Source organism: Pinus tabuliformis, chromosome 4_1 (genome assembly GCF_031772625.1).
Source record: "Pinus tabuliformis cultivar Carrire ecotype Pingquan chromosome 4_1, CPIR1, whole genome shotgun sequence".
NCBI lineage: Eukaryota > Viridiplantae > Streptophyta > Pinopsida > Pinales > Pinaceae > Pinus > Pinus tabuliformis.
Genome location: NC_142303.1, coordinates 807,518,722 through 807,528,215, shown reverse-complemented (window position 1 = coordinate 807,528,215; position 9,494 = coordinate 807,518,722). Strand labels below are relative to the sequence as shown.

Here is a 9,494-nt window from a genome sequence, read left to right as displayed (position 1 = left end):
CACAATGATTTGATTTTTATTTTGTGGAGATGTATGAAAAAGATATTGTAATATTTGTTTTGTTAGGTAAATATTTTGATTGTCAACTTTTCAAGATCTTGTGCAAGCTTCTTTTAGAGTGAAATGAGGTTTGATCTTTGTCACACTCCACAGTAATATCTCATAATAAAAAAAAAATAATTATGGTGGTAAACCTTATTGTCATGTGGACCTTATAAACCTGATCCTAAGCTGATCATAAACATTATATATGCTTGCAATTAATTAAGCACTAACCGTGCTGTTATGATGACCCTACATGATTATCAATCACCGAACTTGTATTACCATAAGACTTATGGATTTCGAATCCTTAGCGATTCGCACCATTTAGTTAAGGTCAACGGAACAAGGCCACTGGTTTGCTTTTCCGATCGGTTCCCATGCCAGGTGTGGTCGGAAAACTAAATAGCCTCACCTACCCTGGCCAGGTGTCTTCCGCCGGACAGAGGCCATGTGAAGCCTTGGGAAATCTGCCGGGTTCGCGCGCCAAACTGCCATACGAGGAACGGTGAGGATCCTCTCCACTGATCTAAGGGTCGATATCATTTCAGGGTTTATCGGTCTCATAAAGTCCACCGAGTTGCTCAGTGTGGGTTCATTTGCACTTGGAGGGGAGCCCGAACCCTCGCTCCAAATGGCGGTTCTAACCCTGCATACTATGCCAGGTTGCGGCAAGCCAGCACAGGTATCTACCACTTCATCAATAGCTTCGGCTGTAAATTTTATTGTTATAACACTGTGCGTTCTTGATCAGGTTTGCTTGTTTTGGTTAATACATTCATGATCACTTCCCTTGAATCCTCATGTGCAGGGCATGCTTCATACTCTTACCACTCAGGAATGGAATGGAAAGGTACCGCCGAACATCCCAGGTACTAGACCCTCGCAAACGTCAAAGTAATTAAGTTAATGCAGTAGGCGGAAGTAACAGGTAGATTTCTATGTGTTTCTCTCGGCCTGAGAGGGGTTCCTCACGGCATTCTGCAATGTGTTGATTCAGGGTTTCACCTTCGGCTGAACCTTAGCTAGGATGCGAGGTCGGCTTTCCCATGCCGGTACCTGCGCCTTCTCTGGTTTACAGTCTCTGTGTTGTATTATTTGATATCATTTGTATATTTATGTTCAGGGATTCACGGCTTTCCTCGCCGGACTCTAAACGAAATAAATCCTGGCTTCTATTGTTTTGGAAATGTGCCATTTTGAATGCCCTGTATTTATGTTAGACTTCGGCTCTTTGAATATTTAATGGACAGCCCTTCGTGGTACTCTTCCGGGCTATTTATCCATCGTTATTGTGATTATCTCTTTCGTTTACCTGTTCAATATAATATGCATGTTTTCCATTCGAATGTCCTGCGTCTACAGCTTGTTTTGCTACACATATGTATTTGCTCCAAATGACTCGAGCTTTTAAATATAATATGCAATCTTTTCTATTCGAATGTTCTGTATCTACAGTTTGTTTTGTTACAGATACCTCGTTTCTCTATTGACAGGCTGAGACATAATCCTTTCGAGGGTTTCGTCTCCATAATTCCTGTTATAGTTTACCATGGTTTGGCTGGAAACAGAGGTTCAATGGCCGTTTCTATGGCGGTTCTGTAACGCCATGATAACGTATTGATATGCATTTTATTTTAAACAGCACTAGATTAACTTTGCTTCCTGTCTGATATACTCATATCGGTTCAAACTTTAGATACAGGCCGAGGGTTCCACATTGGAACGGCCGAGGGTTTCATCTTGAAACGGTCGAGGGTTTCACCCATACTACGAACCGATTTCACAAGTTCTCTATAACCCTTACAATGTTAATTTTGTACAGAAACCCTGCTTATGGTTGACTGGTAAATATATTACACGCTCACATGTTCTGTATGTTGATATGAACCTTCAGGTTCTTTGTATAGTTTCTACGTTTCGGTTTTCAATACGGACTGAGCATTATTCCGATACACAACATGTATCACATTCATGCAGTTATCCTACATCTTTCTTTTACAGTTATTCGCATCATTCTTTTATATGCATTTGCATTGTTCTTAGAATAGCTATCATGCATCATTTTTCTTCAGCTGTCTGACTTGACCTCTACACAATTATCTTTACAGATATCAGGCATTATTCTTTACTCAGTTATCATGCTTCGCCTTCTTTACAGTTATTATGCAAAGATTATATCAGATAGTTTCTATTGCTTGATTAGCTAGTCTCAGGCACTTTTAAACACTATTATGATATTATATGCATACTGTTCCATCTAGTCAATAACAGATATTCAGGTGCAGCCATACTTTCCATATAAGCACCAAGCATACTAATACAGTAATTTAGTTCAGCTGAATAAACACATACCTGGTCTATTAGGCATCCGTAGTTATAACTCCAGAAGTTCACCTGCAATTTAAAGGTTTGCTCTTATCCTCCCAGCCATGAGATCCAACGCTATGTTGGGTTCTCCCCCCGAGCTGTCCTGCAGGCCTGCAGCCCTCAACAGGTCTAATGCACAGTTGTGCTAGGGTTATCTGGTCCTCACCAGACTTAACCCTCTTTTCTTTCTCTTTTCTTTTCTTCAGTTTCTCCCCCTCTCTGTCATCACCGACCAGGGATTTTCCCCCTCCCAGGACTTTTCCTGGCTAAAGGGTTAGTTCTTTTTCAGTTTTTATAACTGTTTCTTTCTTTAGAAATCCTCCTTTAGGAGACTGCCAGCATTTTTAAAATATCTTCCATTCATAAAATAAATAATATCATTTAACACAGTAATTAATAATTCACATGAGTTTCTTACCAAAGTAACTTTCATAATTACATGTTTTATGGGGTCCTCACATCTTCCCCCCCTGGGATTGGACATCGTCCCGATGTCTATTCCCATTAAATAAGTCCGGGTAAATTTTCCTCATAATTTCCTTGTCTTCCCATGTAGCCTCCTCAGGCCCATAGTGCTGCCACAGCACTTTAATTTGGGTAATAACCCGTTTCCGCAGCCGCACTTCTCTCCGGTCAAGAATGCTCTGTGGTTCGACCAGAACCTCGCCTCCGGTTCGACCTGCAGACAATCAATAATTTCAATTAGTTTCCATTAAGTGTATCTGCATGTTCCAAAACGTTGGACTAAGTTTTCTTACCCGAACATCTTGCCATTTAATCACATGTTTAGGATCATATACATATTTCTTTAGGATAGAGACGTGGAACACGTTGTGAATTCTAATATGGCTTGGCAAGGCGAGTTGGTAAGCCACCGGCCCCACTCTAGCCAAGATCTGGAAAGGACCAAAGTACCGAGGAGCCAGCTTGGCGCATCCGCTCCATTGCAATGTGCTCCTTCTGGCTTGGATCCTCACAAACACGTGGTCACCAATCTGATATTCCTTAAACCTTCTTTTCCTGTCTGCAAAACTTTTCTGCCGGTCCTGTGCAGCCTTCAAATTGGCACGCACTTTTTTCACCATGTCTTCCATCTCTTTAAGCATTTCCGGACCCAAACTCAGCTTATCCTCAGGCCCACCCCAGCTTGAGGGTGTGCGGAATTTTCGCCCATACAGAACCTCAAAAGGACTTAGTTGTGTCGAGGTATGATATCCATTGTTATATGCGAATTCCACCAGATGCAAATATTCTTCCCATTGGTTTGGTTTCGTCATCACATACGCCCTCAACATATCTTCCAACACTTGATTTACCCGCTCGGTTTGACCATCGGTTTGCGGGTGATATGCTGTGCTAAAGTTTAGCTGTGTTCCCAACTCAGCGAACAACGTCCTCCAAAAGGTGGATGTGAACTTTACATCCCGATCTGAAATGATTACCTTTGGTAGTCCATGCAATCTGAACACATTTTGCATAAAAAGGTGCGCAATTTGTACCGCTTTATAAGTGGACTGCACGGGTATGAAGTGTGCCACTTTACTCAACTTATCCACCACTACCATGATGGAATCATGGTTCTTCCTTGTTCGAGGCAAACCAGTTATAAAATCCATGGAAATGGTTTCCCATTTCCATTCCGGAATTGGCAAAGGTTGTAACAACCCGGCCGGATGTTGATGTTCTGCCTTAATCTGCTGACACTCTAAGCACTTTGCCAAGTACTCAACCACTTGCTTCTTCATTCTAGGCCAGAAGTATTCTTTCCTTAGTGCAGTGACCATCTTTTGGTACCCTGGATGACCAGTATAGTGACTGGTATGGAACTCGTCCAAAATCAGGTTCTTAAGGTTATTTGAATTAGGTACATATAATTTCTTATTAAAGTACAGCATACTAGCATTGTCCAATGTATAACCTTGCTGCAATCTTTCATTATCTGATTGTTGTACCTGCTGTTTTAACTGTTGGTATTCAGCATCCTGATTTGCTGCTACTTTAATCTGCTCAAACAGAGAATTTCGCCACTTGCTGACTGAAAGTTCACACAAACACTGCACCTTTCGACTCAATGCATCAGCCACCCGATTCTCCTTGCCCTTTAAGTGCTTGATCTCAAAATCAAATCCGCTTAAGAAATTTGCCCAACGACCTTGTCTTGCATTCAAAGTAGGTTGGCTGAAATAATTAGTCAGGCTGTGGTGATCTGTTAACAACAGAAATTTCCTCCCCAAGAGGTAATGGCGCCACATTTTAAGCGCATGAATAACAGTTGTTAATTCTAGGTCGTAAGCAGAGTACTTTTGCTCATGCTCTTTTAATTTTCTCGACTCATACGCAATTACTTTCCCTTCCTGCATTAATACTCCTCCCACACCCTCTTTACTTGCATCAGTACACACAACGTAATCCTTATTAGGATCGGCTATACTCAAGATGGGTGCAGTGGTGAGTAAATGCTTCAGTCGATCAAAACTCTACTGACATTCCGCTGTCCACTTAAATACTTTTCCCTTTTTCTGCAACGAAGTGATAGGGTAGGCTATCCTTGAGAACCCTTCCACAAATCTTCGGTAATAGCCAGCTAGTCCCATAAAGGATCTGATATCGGCTACATCCTTGGGTATGGGCCATTCCGTAATCGTCTTTATTTTCTCAGGATCTACTGCTATTCCTTCTTTGGTAATCACATGGCCCAAATATTGGATTTCCTCCTTGAAAAAGTCACACTTACTAAATTTTGCATACAGCTGATGTTCCCGAAGAGTTTGCAACACCATCCGGAGATGTTCTTTGTGTTCCTCATGGGAACGAGAATATATCAGAATGTCATCTATAAATATCAGCACGAATTTGTCCAAAAACCTGTGAAACACGCTGTTCATTAAACACATAAAGGTGGCGGGTGCATTGGTCAAGCCAAAGGGCAGCACCACAAATTCATAATGCCCGTAGCGTGTTCAGAAAGCGGTTTTGGTAATGTCTCCTTCCTTAATTCTGATCTGATGATAACCAGATCGCAAATCGATCTTGGAAAATACCTTTGCTCCCTTCACTTGATCGAAGAGTTCGTCTATCCGAGGCAGGGGGTACTTATTCTTGATCGTGAGCTTGTTCAGCTGTCGATAGTCTATACACATACGGAGGGTTCCATCTTTCTTTTTGACAAATAGTACTGGAGCTCCCCACGGTGACACGCTGGGGCGGATATAATTCTTGTCCAGCAACTCTTGCAGTTGCATTTTTAATTCTGTCAACTCGGGTACGCTCATCCGGTACGGTGCTCGTGACACCGGGGCTGCCCCTGGTAATAACTCTATAGTAAAATCTATGTCCCTTTTCGGAGGCAGTCCTGGTACCTCTTCAAGAAAGACATCCACAAATTCCTGCACTATCGGAATGCTGTCTAATGCAGATACTTTGTCTTTCTGGTTTGCATAACCAACTTGAATAGCGTAAATTTGACACTTCTTCTTGAGACATTTAGCTAGTTGAGAGGCAGTGATAGGCCGGATCTGTACAGGGTGTTTAATTCCCTGTAATTCTTGCTGCTGTCCCAAGTCATCCTTGTAATAAATGGTTTTGGTCTTGCAGTTCACCATCGACCAATGCTTTTCCAGCCAATCCATACCAATCAGGATGTCATAGGACCCCAATGGAAGCACATTCAGGTCTGCTGTAATTGACTGTCCAGCTATGCTGAAAGGACAGTTATTAATTTTGGCTAAGACTCTTCTTTTAGCTCCTGTGGCTAGCTGTACCAGCCATGGGTTCTTGAACTTTTCAGAAGACAGCTTACATTGTTCTACTACTTTTGGGCTAACATAACTTAAGGTAGCTCCTGGGTCAATAAGAACAGCTATAGAAAGATTGGAAATTTTACCTTCAAATTCCACCATGCTCGGCTGGTATTCCGCTTGATGGTCCTCCAGAGCTGCGTTAATTCTTGGCATGCTGCGCGCCACTTCTCCAATAGTTGATGCTTCTTGGATCTGAGATATTTGATCCACTCCTTTACGCTGAGGGCAATTCTTCACGTAGTGTGGGCCTCCACAACCCCAACATTGGACTGGAGGTCTGGTCATCCCTTCAAGATCTGTCCTGGCAGGTGGTTCACTGATCCTGCTCTCACTTGGCTTAGTCTGAAAGGTACTCTTTGCTACATTTCTGCCAATCTGTCCCTTACCAGCAACCTTGCTGCCATTACCACGACTTCCCTTGCTATTACCAGCAATTCTGTTGCTTTTTCTTTCATTCCATCTTTTATTTGAAGTGTCTCCTTTCTGCTTGTTTTGCTGATAACAGATTCTTGCCTTACGAATCGCCTCATCCATTGTCCTGGGATTATCAAACTCAATACGTTCTCTTATATAGGCTGGTAGACTGCTCACAAATCTCTGCACCTTGGCCTTCTCCTCCTTGATATATGGTACATAACGAAGCAGGGAGGTGAAGCGGTTAATGAACTCGTCCATGGACTGCTGTCCCAGTCGTAAATCATGGAACTCCCGTGCCTTCTCATCGTAGAAACGCTCAGTTAGATATCTCTCTTTGAAGTACTTCTGAAACTTTTCCCAGGTTATGTTCTGCTCACTTACTCCTTTTAAAATTTTGATTTCTTCCCACCACAAGGTTGCTTTGCCCTGTAGCTGGAAGATGGCCAGCCGCGCCTTCAGATTCTGATCATACTCATACAACTGGAAATACTTGTTAATATTAATTAACCAAGCCTTTGCCGCTTCCTCCTGTTCTCCATCAAAATGTGGAGGTTTGATTTTCCGGAATTCTCCCTGTAATTCCATTCTCTGTCTCTTTGGCGTCTGCTGTTCTACTACATTGTCAGAATGATCTTCCTTCTCCTCTGAAATTTCAGGTGCATAATTTCGCTCTTCAGTTGCCCTTTGCTGTTCCGCACTGGGATTGGCTAATGGTGGATTTTGTCTTTCCGACAGACTCTTCAATATTCTTTCCTGTTCCACTGTCAATCGTGCGTTGTCTTCTCGCAGAAGTGCCATTTCATCTTTCAATTCTTGAACAGTTTGCAGTATCGCCAGATTGGTACTGCGTGTCTCTGCACCAAGCTGTATCCACAGCTCTGGATTTTCCCGAGGAACGCCATCTGCTCCCTGCATTCCCTCCATCTTTACTGTTGACTGTTATCGCTTGCTGTTCCTGTATTTGTTTCCTATTTAATAAATAGAAACTAATTAGCGAAATTTAATTCTTTCTCATACATATACTATATGATAATTCCATGCAGCTGGATCTTACTGCTCCAGAGGCCACAGTTTTGAAACCTCTGCTCTGATACCATATTGTCACACTCCACAGTAATATCTCATAATAAAAAAAAATAATTATGGTGGTAAACCTTATTGTCATGTGGACCTTATAAACCTGATCCTAAGCTGATCATAAACATTATATATGCTTGCAATTAATTAAGCACTAACCGTGCTGTTATGATGACCCTACATGATTATCAATCACCGAACTTGTATTACCATAAGACTTATGGATTTCGAATCCTTAGCGATTCGCACCATTTAGTTAAGGTCAACGGAACAAGGCCACTGGTTTGCTTTTCCGATCGGTTCCCATGCCAGGTGTGGTCGGAAAACTAAATAGCCTCACCTACCCTGGCCAGGTGTCTTCCGCCGGACAGAGGCCATGTGAAGCCTTGGGAAATCCGCTGGGTTCGCGCGCCAAACGGCCATACGAGGAACGGTGAGGATCCTCTCCACTGATCTAAGGGTCGATATCATTTCAGGGTTTATCGGTCTCATAAAGTCCACCGAGTTGCTCAGTGTGGGTTCATTTGCACTTGGAGGGGAGCCCGAACCCTCGCTCCAAATGGTGGTTCTAACCCTGCATACTATGCCAGGTTGCGGCAAGCCAGCACAGGTATCTACCACTTCATTAATAGCTTCGGCTGTAAATTTTATTGTTATAACACTGTGCGTTCTTGATCAGGTTTGCTTGTTTTGGTTAATACATTCATGATCACTTCCCTTGAATCCTCATGTGCAGGGCATGCTTCATACTCTTACCACTCAGGAATGGAATGGAAAGGTACCGCCGAAACATCCCAGGTACTAGACCCTCGCAAATGTCAAAGTAATTAAGTTAATGCAGTAGGCGGAAGTAACAGGTAGATTTCTATGTGTTTCTCTCGGCCTGAGAGGGGTTCCTCACGGTATTATGCAATGTGTTGATTCAGGGTTTCACCTTCGGCTGAACCTTAGCTAGGATGCGAGGTTGGCTTTCCCATGCTGGTACCTGCGCCTTCTCTGGTTTACAGTCTCTGTGTTGTATTATTTGATATCATTTGTATATTTATGTCCAGGGATTCACGGCTTTCCTCGCCGGACTCTAAACGAAATAAATCCTGGCTTCTATTGTTTTGGAAATGTGCCATTTTGAATGCCCTGTATTTATGTTAGACTTCGGCTCTTTGAATATTTAATGGACAGACCTTCGTGGTACTCTTCCGGGCTATTTATCCATCGTTATTGTGATTATCTCTTTCGTTTACCTGTTCAATATAATATGCATGTTTTCCATTCGAATGTCCTGCGTCTACAGCTTGTTTTGCTACACATATGTATTTTCTCCAAATGACTCGAGCTTTTAAATATAATATGCAATCTTTTCTATTCGAATGTTCTATATCTACAGTTTGTTTTGTTACAGATACCTCGTTTCTCTATTGACAGGCTGAGACATAATCCTTTCGAGGGTTTCGTCTCCATAATTCCTGTTATAGTTTACCATGGTTTGGCTGGAAACAGAGGTTCAATGGCCGTTTCTACGGCGGTTCTGTAACGCCATGATAACGTATTGATATGCATTTTATTTTAAACAGCACTAGATTAACTTTGCTTCCTGTCTGATATACTCATATCGGTTCAAACTTTAGATACAGGCCGAGGGTTCCACATTGGAATGGCCGAGGGTTTCATCTTGAAACGGTCGAGGGTTTCACCCATACTACGAACCGATTTCACAAGTTCTCTATAACCCTTACAATGTTAGTTTTGTACAGAAACCCTGCTTATGGTTGACTGGTAAATATATTACAC

At 42.3% G+C, this 9,494-nt stretch overlaps 1 long non-coding RNA gene across 1 annotated transcript; it reads left to right on the top strand.

Annotated features, from left to right (window-relative positions):
* Positions 1-530: 530 nt before the first annotated feature.
* Positions 531-8,910, top strand: LOC149178686 (uncharacterized). The gene is made up of 3 exons (XR_016258867.1): positions 531-727; positions 8,443-8,504; positions 8,633-8,910. It is a non-coding gene; the product is annotated as an uncharacterized LOC149178686 (long non-coding RNA).
* The last annotated feature ends 584 nt before the right edge of the window (positions 8,911-9,494 follow it).